Raw genomic sequence first — 9953 nt, 5'->3', positions numbered from 1 at the left:
TGGTTGATAAATTATTGAACAAGTGATTGATTCATTAAAATAAGAATTCAGACGAGATCGGCGCCTTCAGGGTGGTATGGTCGCAGACTAAAATAAGAATTCAATTGGTTAGGTTGACCTACTGCCACTGAAAGAAAAAAAAACACACTACTTTTAAAATACTTTCAAATTTCGGGATTTTTTTTTTTTAAATAGACATCCATATTTTCTCTAATGCTAATTGTACTGAAGGTGTTCTTAAGAGTTAACGGAAAACTGGCAAATGTTCTGGATTGTTTTTTTGTTTTGTTTCGTTTTAAAGATTTTATTCATTTGACAGAGAGAGAGACAGCCAGCAAGAGAGGGAACACAAGCAGGGGGAGTGGGAGAGGAAGAAGCAGTCTCCCAGCAGAGCAGGGAGCCCCATGTGGGGCTTGATCCCAGGACTCTGGGATCACGCCCTGAGCCAAAGGCAGACGCTTTAACAACTGAGCCACCCAGGAGCCCCTGGATTGTTATAATGGTTGCACAACTCTAAAATTACAAAAAATTATTGAGTTGTACATTTAAGATGGGTGTTTTGTGGCATATAAATTATACCTAATGAAGCTATGTCTTAAAAATAAATTGGGCAGGGATGCCTGGGTGGTTCAGTCGGCTGGGCGTCTGCCGTCAGCTCGGGTCATGATCCCAGGTTCCTGGGATTGAGTCCTGCGTTGGGCTCCTTGCTCAGCGGGGAGTCTGCTTCTCCCTCTGCCTACTGCTCCCTCTGTACTCTCTCTCTCTGACAAATAAATGGATAAAATCTTTTAAAAAAATTAAAAAAATTTTAAAAGTACCATATTAAAAAAATAAAAATAAAGGGGGCAACAAATGAGGTGTTAATATGGAAACAATTTCTATTTCATGGGAAACATCCAAACGAGAGAGAATTACAGGCCGAGACAAAACCAGACTCCACAGTATTTCAACATAAGTAGGATAAAGTTCGGAGACACTTGGAAAACAGTGCTGCAGACAAAATCCAAACGGGCACAGAAAATAATCTTTAAAATAAAAACACAGCTCTGTTTCTGTTTACAAAGGTAACAAGTTTTTTCTTTTTCTTTTTTTTTTCGTTATTTATTTATTTATTTTTAGTCATCTCTACACCCAACGTGGGGCTCGAACTCACGACCCCGAGGTCAAGAGTCACATGCTCTTCTGACTGAGACCGCACAGGTTTTTTTTCCTATAAATTTGGATGACACTGAAAATGCTGACAGCTTTGGGGGGGAAGGGGCTAAAAAACACCCTTTTTAGATTTAGCCACAGAGTCACTCGTCCCCTGGAAAGGACTGGGTCTCCCTTCATGCCCCGAAGGGCAACCTCACATCCACCTGCCCTCTCCTTACTTGTTCTCCTGTCTTCCTGGCACTGCTGTCTTCTCTACTTCTCCAATTTTGCCAATGCTTCTTATGGTTGTTAGGATAAGTGGTCATACCGACCGATTCACATGAGGCTCAGGGACCCAACTGGGTAGATCGTCCCCTCAGACAGCAGCTCCTGGAAGGAAAAGAAAGTGCTGCCCCGTTGAGAAACTCTCCAGGAACACAGAGGTCTGGCTAGTGGGCCATTGTGACAAAAAAGGTGGCAGAACAGAGAATATGTCCCTCCTACCTTCCCTTGGGCCAACCTCTATCAGTCACGTGCTTCCCCCTGTGCCCAGGGAGCATGGGAAGATCAAGCAGCACAGAGAGACCATGGGAAATTTCTGAAAGCCCTGGGCTTTCAAGAGGTCTGGGATATCAGCAGCAGTGTGAGCAGCTCAGTTGGGGGAGACAACCTGAAGGGAGGGGGAACATCACATAGTAGGGCTGAGTGCGGCAGGTGTAGCTCTGATGGTATGTGTGGACCCTCCTTTTCAGCTTTCCCATCCTGTCTGCCCTTTCTTCCCCATCCAGAAGCTTTTGAAGGAATGCCGAGGGAAAAGAAACCCTAAAAACTCCTGGCCTCCCAGCAGCATAAGCCAAAGGAACATCTGGATTGTTGGGATTTCAGATTTGCTGTAAAGGTAACACAATGGACACACGGACACACACAGGCTCAGGCACAGGACACACACACAATGGACACACATACAGACACACAGGAAGTAGGACACTGCAGAGAAGCTGGTATATGGGAAAATGACTCGGTTTCCTATATTTATCATTTATCCAGCCACCTCACCAAGGTAACTGATACTAGTAAAACTTGTAGCTGAGCCTCTCAAATGTTCCAGAACGGCAGTTCTCAAAATGTGGTCCCAAAAACCCTTTCAGAGAGTCTGCAAGGTCAAAATTATTTATTTTCACAGTCATACCAAAAAGTGATTGGCCTTTTTCACTCTCATTCACTCACAAGTGTGCGGTGGAATTTTCTAGCAATTGCCTTGTGTGATATTGCTGAGTGCAGAGCCTGCCAGTAGACCAGAGGTTAAAGAGGTTTATAAAGCTGCAAAAGAAAAACACTTATCTCACTAAATGCTTTTTTTGGTTGAGAAAATGTAATATTTTTTCATTTTAAAAAGTTCCATTGACATGTAATTGGTTTGTTACTTTGGAATTAACTAATAAGTAAATATTTTACATTTTTTTCTCACTCTTAATTTCTAGTATGATAAATATTAATATATACATATATATATATATATACATATATATATTACCCACATAGAAAAAAGTTGTTTGGGGTCCTCAGCAAATTTTAAGAGTTTGGTCAAGGGGTCCTGAGACCAAAAGGTTTGAGAACTACTACTCTAGAAAAACGATTACACTATATACAGATAGTGGTGATTTTGTATTCTTATTTCTGTTAATACCTCTTTTTTTACATCTTATCTTTATTAGCAAGAACTTCCAGAGCCATGCTAAATAATTGCAGGGAGAGAATAGGGAGCTAATTAAATTCCTGGCTGAAATGGAAAGGCTTCAAATGTTTCCCAGAGCCTGGTCTATTTCCCAAGCTGTGTCTTGTCCTAGTAAATGTTGATAGATGTTCTAAGACAGTGACAGTTTGCGATGCCGTGCTCTGGTGTTGCAGAGTCCTTTTTAAAAAAATAGATGTTTCTTTTTTGGTACTTAAAAAAAAAAAGTAGCCTTTTATTGCTAGTGACTGTGTGATTTGAAACAAATCTTTTTATCTCCCTGAACCTCAGTATTTCTGGGGTCTGTTGGACTGGGTCAATGCTACTAACCTGGTCGGTTGACGTTAAAATCACCTGTGAAACTGATGAGGGGAAGGCTTTCTTCAGAGAAGAATTCCAGCCAATAAAGGCAAAATTCATGAAACAATCATGAAATTAGCATTTTGCAACTTCCAGTGCAAGAACTGATTCAGGAAAGGTTCATCAATGGACGTTAAAGCCATTCCCTGAAAATTTGGGGGACGGAAAAGTTGCACAGAGACAACAGACTACTTTACTACTAGCTTACTAGCTGCAATGGGGAAGATGGATCTTTACACTGGACAGGTCTGGCCGTCACCATCCTAAGTGATTCGTCACACACCAGCATTATAGAAGCTGCGATGTGATGTAAAACTATGAAGGATTCTTACCACAATGTTTGCCTGAACCTAAGTGAGCCCTTAGCCAAGGGACAGATCCAAGCCTTGTGGGACATAAACCTTAAACCATGCTGGGAGTCCCTCTTTAAGAAAAAGAATACAAAATTAGGCACGAAGGTGAATATGTGGAATGAGAAAATAAAATCACAAGCCACAAATCTCAAAAAAGGTCAAATATCCTGATATCGGGGCTCAGTCAGTTAAGCGTCTGCCTTCAGCTCAGGTCATGATCTCAGGTTCCTGAGGGGGAGCCCTGCTTGTGCTCTCTCGCTTTCTCTGTCAAATAAATAAATAAAATCTTAAAAAAAAAGATATCCTGGATATCACAAAATCCAGGAAATTGACATAATGTTTATATTAATTACTGCCCTCCACGTCTCTCTAACACTCTTCCTCTCCACTTTTGCCTGGATGCCCTATGATCTATTGTGTAATATCGTTTTCTGCAGAAGAGGGTCCTCACCCTGGCTGCATGGTCAAGGAGGGGGCATCCCTCCACACCCTCCTCCCCAGCTGGCCCAGAGGCTCTGGGGACAAGCCCTGAGCATTGCTAGTCTTTACACACGCGCAGGTGTTTCTAAAGTACCGCCAGAACCACAGACAGCGGGCTGGGCCCCGTCTAGGCCTCCTACGCCCATGACTCTCTCCCATGACTCTCTCAAACAGAAGCTTGCCAAGAGACAGGAAACCAAAACCCCGGGGCAACAACCAGCCCCGTGACCCGAAATACCCACATTTGGGCAAAGGGGACTAAGGGTTGAGAGCACACCTGGACCGCGTGATCCTTCTCTGGCTTCTTCTGCCTGGTTTCCCCCTCCTCCACCTTCTCCTGGCCTCGGACACTGCTTCCCGAATCGCTGGTCTTGAAGCATAAATGACGTCAATGGATGATGGGCACACAGGGATTAAACTGCATGACCCTAGGGGACACCCTGGTGGGACCCTGGAAGTGATCTTCTGTATCTATTAGCAGTCACTCCCCATTTCCTGCCTTCTAGCCCCTGGCATGTATTCCTCTATTTTCTGGCTGTGGATGTCCCTCTTCTGGACGTGTCACGGAGAGAGAATCATACAATGTGTTGACTTTCTGGGACTGATTTCTTTCATTTAGCGCAGGGTTTTCAAGGCTCATCCATGTGGTAGCGTGTATTAGCACTTTTTTTTTAAATTGCTGAATAATTTCAGTGAAGTGGGTATACCATGGCTTGTTGACCCATCCCCAAGCTGTTGGACATTTGGCTTGTCTCCGTGTCGGGGCTGTTCCAAAGAGTCCTTTAGCCTCTCACTTTTGAAGGCACCCCATAATTCAGTGATAGCCGAGTCCCTCGCAGGCTAACACTCCTCCCAAATGACTTGGGCTCTGGGCCCACAGTTCAGACCTCCTTGGTCCTGCCCCCTTCAGACGCCCAGCCCTGATGTTCTTTCTTCCACCAGGCTCAGTCGGGGGCCCCCCCTGCCCCCACCCATCCAGATGCACTCCAGAGACACTGAACTTGAAAGCAAAAGGAGTAGTGAGGCTCAGTCCCCCTTTCTAGAAGCCTCCCTGGCATCTCTGTAAATTAATAGGTCTGTTTGCATGACCAGTGGAGGCATTTCCGAATTTCATTTACCGACTGCACCTAAGCCCCAAGACCCCGTCCAGACTAAAAGGTCCTGCCAAGCTCCCGCCACTGCCATTGGAATAATCCTTGGGGAGCTGCCTTACACCTATGCAACGTCAGGGGCGGCTCGTGAGGTTAGCCCTTGACCTCCAAATGGACCTCAAAGGAAACTCCAATTTCTACTCCAAAAGGAGAAGGGGCTGACATCTGAGCTGGGGTGTGCCAGCTTCAGCAGTCCTAAGATCCAGCCTCCTCCTCCGGCACCCAGGAGCCGCGTCATGCATCTCTGTAAGGTGCTGCCTGGCCGAGAGGGAAGACGGACTCAGCGTGAAAGAGCCCGAGATTGCCCCCCAGGACTGGGCAGGGTCCAGTCTTTAATCAGAGCACGTGCCGTCTTTAATCAGAGCACAAGGTAGGGCAACCAACTCATCCCAGCTTTCAGGGACTTCTCCAGTTCCAGTGCTGAACGTCCCCTCCTCTCTGAGGAAATGCCTTGGTCCCTGGCACACCCAGACCCTGGGGGTCCTTTTTATTTTATTTATTGTTTTATTTTCTTTTATTTTTTAAATTTAAATTCAACGAATTAACATAGAGTGTATTATTAGTTTCAGAGGTAGAGTTCAGTGATTCATCAGTCTTACATAACACCCAGAAGGGGGGGTGCATTTGAGCCACAACATTGGCTCATGACGGAGGAGGACCGCAGGAAGTCAGCCGGTGCGGATCGGTCCCAGGGGGGTGACCCGCCCAGTAAGTAGTAAGGCCTCGTCCACAGTTGCAAGGATGCTGAGTAAAAATCCCGGCAGAGAGGCAGGCAGAATCCAGCAAGGGGCAGCTCCTGGCATCCTTTTTGGCTTCGTCATCATTATTGAGATAAAACTAACTGTACAGTTCAGCGGCATTTAGTAAGTTTACAGCGTTGGGCAACCGCCATCTGTCTAGTTCCAAAATATCTTTAGCACCCCGAAAGGAAACCCTGCCCTCATGAAGTAAGTCGCTCCCCGCAGCCCTCCTCCTAGGCTCCAGCCGCCACCAACGTGCTTCTGTGTCCATGGGTTCGTTCATTCTGGACATTCTATGTCAACGGAATCGTGCAGTATATGACCTTTCCTGTCTGGCTCCTTTCACTCAGCATGTTTTCAAGGTTCATTCACGTCATAGCCTGGGTCAGTGCTTCACTCCTTTCTGTGGCGAAAGAATATTCCACAGCATAGTTGTTCTGTTTACTGAAGGTTTGAGCTGAGCTCACACTTGCCCCGAACCCCTCCAGCAACCAGGATCGACCTCAGCAAATGCTTGTTGTGACTGCTGTTGCTTTTTTTTTTTAATTTCTAAAGATTTTTATTTTATTTATTATTTTAGAGAGAGAGAGAGAGAGATAGAATGAGCGGGGAGAGGGGCAGAGGGAGAGAGAATCTCCAGCAGACTCCCGCAAAAGCGTAGAGCCCCACTCGGGGCTCCATCTTACGACCCTGACATCCTGACCTGAGCCGAAACCAGTAGTCGAAGGCTCGACCGACTGAACCCCCCAGGAGCCCCTGGCTATTGTTTTTAACCTCGCAAGTAAAATATCAAGATTTTTTTCATTATGGGGGCACCTGGCTGGCTCAGGCAGTAGAGTTTGCGACTCTTGATCTTGGGGTCATGAGTTCGAGCCCCACATTGGGCATAGAGTTGACCTAACTTAAAAAAAAAAAAGAAGATGTTCTTGTTATAAAACAAACAAAAGTCGAACAGTATTCAGCAAGCCAGGAAGTGCGCGCGCTCTGCTGTGCTCCCCCCCCCCCTCCCCTGAGCTGGGCTAGGTCTGCACATGGGCGCGGAGAGAGCGAGGCAGTCACCTGTCACCTCGTCTGATCTTCCCTCCCTCCTCCGCTGGCACCTTCCCCTCACCTAGACACATGCTCAGGTCTCCCTAACTTACATAATCGACACAAATTTCCTTTGGCCTTACCACTTCCTCAGCTCACCACCACGCTTCATCACCACCCTCCTCTCACCTTCCTCACACCCACTCACTGGTTAATCCCTCTTGATTTGGTTTCCCTGTTCCACCAACACGGCTCTCTCCAAGCCACTGCTGTCCCCAGCCACCACACCCCGGGGCTTTGGTCCAACCTCTCCCCTCCGCTTTCCCCTGCAGCCCCGTTGACCCTGCTGACCGGCCCCCTCCTTCTAAGAATTGTTTCGCCTTCTTCCTCCTCTGCATCACTGGCGTCCCTGTCTTATGCTCCTGCGGGTTGCGAGATCCCGGAGACAGAGTCCCGGTTATCATTGTATACCCTTTGGAATGTCGCATGCCTTATTGTTTCTCAATCTTGACGTGAAGTTACTGGAGCTGTCGGCGTGCCTTTGTTTCCAGAATGAGACAGGAACTGATTTCCTGCCACCCTAAGAGGATTTTTCAGCACGTGAAAGAGCGCAGGACCTTGACCTCGCTGGTTTTTAAGCAGTACTGGATGTGATCAGAAGGCTTCGAGGAATAGTTTCCTGAGTTTCTTGATGTTCGCAGTGCTTACTGTTACTTTCACACTCAGCTAAGTAACCTTTGATATTGTGTGGTTATAACATAATAACCACATGTCTCTTTGTCTTCTCTGTCAAGGGTGAAAAATTCGAAGGGCTTTAACCGCTGGTAAAAGTGTCTTCTCACATCAACCACATAGCATCGAATATTATGTGAACCAAATGGCTATTTTACTAAGTGGGTTGAGTACAAATTACAAGCAGATTACAAAATTGCCTGAGCTCAGCTGAGTGCACGTTAGCGAAAGACATTTTTCTCGGAAGCTAATTCCCCTCTATCATCTCCTTTCCTGTGACTTCTAAACCAGCCTTGTGGCTGACCGCAGCTTCCAAGGTCTGTGTGATGATGGGGTCAGGAAGCCCACGCTGTGTTAACCTAAGTGTGCCCGGGGTCATCCTGGGCTGCGTCATGCCTTCCTTCCTCTGCCACATGGTCCGGGGGGGGCGGTGGGAGTGGGCAGGTCCTGTTCAGTAGGTGTTTGGGGCAAGGGCAGATCGCCCACATTAAGTGTCCCAGGGCTCGTCAAGGCCATGGCTCTCCATTTTCACTCCAAAGAGGGCCCCAGACCCTCCCTGTCCTAAGCATCTGCTTTCCCCCAAATGAGCCATCAGCCCAGGCCACTTCACCATCCCATTAAGCCAACTCTGGGTCCGAGGATGTCCTGAGCAGCAGGGAACTTGCTTCCCTCTTTTCCTGGCCCCAACGGGGGTGATTCCCCTGAAGGAACCACCCTGTCCTCAACCACTGGCTGAGACACACGAGTCCCCTCTTTTGGAATATCTTCTCTTCCCTTGTGGGGGAACTGTTGAAATCCTCAATAGGATTTCCAGGCCTTTCTCTGACATTGATGATGGATAGCCTAACCTCAGAGTTACATTGTGAAATCTGTCCCATGGGTCCCCCAATGCCAGCCCCGGACCTCCTGGGCAATTTCTCAGGGTCCTATAGCTCACATATGACACACTTCGGAGTTGCTAGTGAAGGGAAGGCAGGCTGCTTACCCAGGGTTACCGTTCAGTAGATTGGAGTGGTTCTCCCCACAAGCAACACAGCACCTTACCTGGAAAGCATAGACCAGAAATGTTTTTGCCATTCGGGGTTTAGAAAGGTGACAAGGTACAGTAACATCAGGAAACAACTCCAGCACGGTGTGGGCCGGCACCCTGTACTCACACCATTTATAGTTCTCAAGAACTTGTCACTATTTCCCATTTAGCGGGATAAAGAAAGACTCAGTAGAGCTTCGTGTTAATTCAGACCATGAATTACAAAAGAATTTGTAATTTCCAGAGCTCTTTGGATTTTGGAGCTGTCAATTAGAATTGTGGACCCAGGGACTCCTGGCTGGCTCGGTGGGGACAGCAGAGACTCTTGATCTCCGGGTTGTGAGTTCGAGCCCCACACTGGGCATAGAGATTACTTAAAAATAAAATCTTAGGGGTGCCTGGGTGGCTCAATCGGTAAGGTTTTGATCTCAGGGTCATGGGATCGAGCCCCACATCGGGCTTCTTGCTCAGTGGGGAGTCCGCTTCTCCCTCTCCTTCTGCCACTCCTTCCCACTCATGCACTCTCTCTCACAAATAAATAAATAAAAGCCTTAAAAAATAATAAAAATTTTTAAAAATCTAAAAAAAAAAAGGAATTGTGGAGCTGTATTATATGTACTACATGACCTAATTATTTTATTCTGTGACACTTGCTTTTTCAAAGGCAGCCTGAAGTATGGACATACCCATTCCTCCGTGGAGACAATTCTGGCCTCTTGGTTTTCTCTTCTTAACAGCTCCAGGGACCTTTGACCGGCAGGTAGGCTAAGCCCCAGTTTATAGACATCACTGGGGTGTTGGCCTCCCCAGGCCCAAAGTGACAGTGGAGTTTTCTCCAGTCCTTGGGACCACCCGAGGGGGGGTCATAGCCTCCAGCGCTGATTGGAATCATTTTATCTATGGGTCCTCGTCTGATTTCCTATTCGGATGAAGTAAAATAGCTTTAGAGTTAAAATTCCCTGTCGTTGAGGTTCTCTAAAAGGTGAACTTTGACCCATGGAATGTATAGACTGATCTGCTGTTTGATAATCATTGACAAGCATTTTGCAACCCGAAGTTTAAATGGGACATACGTTTTCCTTGTTTGCTGCTTGATTGTGGTCTAATTGGTACCCATTACGTTATGCATATTTGAATGCCCCCTAGCAAGCTCTTGCTTGTAAGGGATAAATCCAGTGGTTTGTCCTTTTGATTTGATTTCTTTTTAAAAGG

Source organism: Ursus maritimus, unplaced genomic scaffold (assembly GCF_017311325.1).
Source record: "Ursus maritimus isolate PB19 unplaced genomic scaffold, ASM1731132v1 scaffold_4, whole genome shotgun sequence".
NCBI classification, from domain to species: domain Eukaryota; kingdom Metazoa; phylum Chordata; class Mammalia; order Carnivora; family Ursidae; genus Ursus; species Ursus maritimus.
Note: the sequence above shows the minus strand (reverse complement) of the source record.